The sequence below is a fragment of the Drosophila miranda genome, assembly GCF_003369915.1.
Source record: "Drosophila miranda strain MSH22 chromosome Y unlocalized genomic scaffold, D.miranda_PacBio2.1 Contig_Y3_pilon, whole genome shotgun sequence".
Classification (NCBI taxonomy): Eukaryota; Metazoa; Arthropoda; class Insecta; order Diptera; family Drosophilidae; genus Drosophila; species Drosophila miranda.
Window position 1 is genome coordinate 7,812,758 of NW_022881625.1, and position 3,041 is coordinate 7,815,798.

Here is a 3,041-nt window from a genome sequence, read left to right on the forward strand (position 1 = left end):
CTCCTCAACTGAAGTACGCCCCCATTCTGGGAATCCATGCAGACCCAGCCGAAAGCCAAAACTTTACCCCCAACGTTTGGCCTTTGACTTGTTTTCGACTTTCCTGTGTACTTTCGGCTCCCTCCTTGGGGACAAATTTAATGGACATTTGCTGCCAAAAGTTGTCGTTTTACAATCACATGGATTCTCCCAGTAAGGCGTAGGGTCATCCCTGGTCCGGGAATGAAATCTGACCCAATGCTGTGAGAGCAATAAAGACAGCTAGAAAATCTCTGGAATTTCAGAAACAGAAAAGCGTTCTTTTCCCCCTAAAAGTTTATAATATTGGAATACCATTTGGATGATATTTCAATTACCTTTTCCATCTAATCATCTTTCTAACCATCATTTACGTAGTTTTTATTCTTTTCCTCAACTATATTATTAATAAACATTAAATATGGTATATTAAATTTGTAGGAAATAAAAATTTAAATATAATATATTATATATAATATTTAACTGTTAAATGTATTTAATTTAACTATGAAATATATTTAATTAAAATATGAAATGCACTTCTTTTATTTTATTTTAATTTCTCTGACATTTCTCTGGACGTTAATAAATAAAGCTTGAAGAAACCCACTGTTCCGATCAGCACAATTTAGAATTTGGCACAATCTTCGATTAATTTGCATTCTTTTCTTGCAGCCACTCTCCGACCTGCTCATTTTTCCGGAGAAAACTGTCGGGCTCTGTCTGCAGCTACTACCTTCCAGTACAGTCGCTTCTGGAACATTTTAATTCGCTTAAAAGTGCCATAAGGTCTAGGCGCACACTCACACACAGGCCTTACTTGCTGAGACGAGACACAAAAGTTGGAATTAGTTTTCTGAATTGGCCCAGACCGCTGCACTTGTGGCTGGGGTTTCCAGAGATGAGTCCAAAACTTTGAGGCTAGCCGTAACCATTTTCTACATTTGCACGAACGAGTCGAGTTCCATCCAAGAGGCAAACACACCTGAGAGTCGAACGTGGCAGGGCAGCTGAAGTTAGGCCGAGGCGGAGGCTGGGAGAGTGCTGTGCGGATGCATTTCATTTGGAAGGGGCCCCGACAAAGACAATACGGAGGGTTTAAGGAGTGCCTTGGCCCGTTTACGCAAAAGAACGGGCCCCTCAGTTCCACAACAACCCACACCGCCAACCTCTCCCCTGCCTACCTCCAACTCCAGATACACCAATCCCTACCAGCATCCAGCCGCCAATTCCTTTTTATTGCCCACATCTGCTGCTGTCTTGCCGCATTCTAACGCGGTCTTATCATTAAAGCCAACGGAAGCGGCATCGGCATCGGCAGCGTCAGCGGCAACGGCCACTGGACGGGGAAGGGGACGAGAAAGGGCTGCTGCTGGTGCTGAAACTGAAACCGCTGGAAGCGCAGGAACTAGAACAGGGGCAGCTGGCATCACAGGAGCCAGGACAGGAGCTGCTGATGCAGATGGGAACCGCATCAATGGCCTCGTCCAGAACGTGAGTACCATAAAATCTTCTTACAGCAGTACCACAAGAGCCCGCTTCCCCGCATACTATATGGCTATATGTATAGTGTATTTGTAGCATATATGTACCTGTATATTCTTGGACGTTGACATGCAATGACTGCATCTTTCAAGAGGCGATGCAGTTACTGCACAGTCAAGTGGCCCGTGTGAAACCAGCAGAAGGCTGTTACGCGCGGATCCCAAGCAAAACGCAGCCCTCCTCCCGACCAACCGACCGAACGCGAACATGCAAGAAAGATAGCTATTAGACTAACATTCGAGGAAAATTAGCACTAAACTTACTAAGAAACTAAGCATGCAATCAAAATACAAATACCACTACAATTACTAATTACTAGAAAGGTGTGTAAGGATTAGTAATTTAATAAGAAGAAGAGAATTAGTGGTGGATATAATATGGTAGAGGGAATTATAATCCGAGCATAAGACCCTAAACGGTTCATGCAAGGAATAATTCGATCTACAAAGTGGAAGGAACAACGGTATAAAATTTCTAGTCAGTCTAATAGGAATCGTGAAGTTTATGCGGCTCAACAGATCAGGGCTGTCTATGTCACCCCTGATCAAGTTGTGCATAAATATCACACCAAGCATTTTTCTACGGTTAACTAAGGATGGGAGGTTTACTAATAGTAGTCTACTAGAGTAAGATGGGAGTCTTACACCCGCATCCCAATTAAGGCCCCGCAGAGCAAAGAGTAAAAAGTTTTTCTGTACTGATTCTATACGGTCCTGGTGTACTTTGTACTGAGGGCACCATACACAGGAGCCGTATTCTAAGATCGGACGAACAAGCGAGGTATAGAGAGTCTTTGTTATATAGGGGTCGTCAAATTCCTTTGACCACCTCTTTATAAACCCAAGCACGCCCATGGCCTTATTTACCATGGTAGAAATGTGTTCGGAAAACTTTAACTTGGGGTCTAACATAACACCCAGATCATCCACCAGGGTAATTCTCTCAAGAGAACCACCAAATAGGGTGTAGGGAGCCAACAAAGGGCTAGAACGATGAAATGTCATAACTTTGCATTTCGAGGCATTAAGGTGTAACAAGTTTGCACAACACCATGACTAAAAGTTATTGAGATCGGATTGCAAGCGAGAATGAAATGAAATGTCCTTGTACTGGACACAGAGTTTAACATCATCCGCATACATAAGTACTCGAGAGTATGTTAATACTGAAGGTAAGTCATTAATAAAGAGTGTGAAGAGTAAGGGGCCTAGATGGCTGCCTTGTGGTACTCTCGAAGAAACCTTTACTGGTAAAGAGAGGGAGTTTTTGAAGAGGACTCTTTGAGGCCTAGAACAAAGATAGCTAGAAATCCATCTCAGGAGGTTGGGCGGAAAGCCTAAAAGGTCAAGTTTATGCGCTAAAAGGGAATGGTTTACAGAGTCGAATGCTTTACTAAAGTCGGTGTAAATAACATCCGTCTGTAAGTTACATTGAAAGCCTTTAATAATGAAAGAGGTAAACTCTAACAAGTTCGTGGT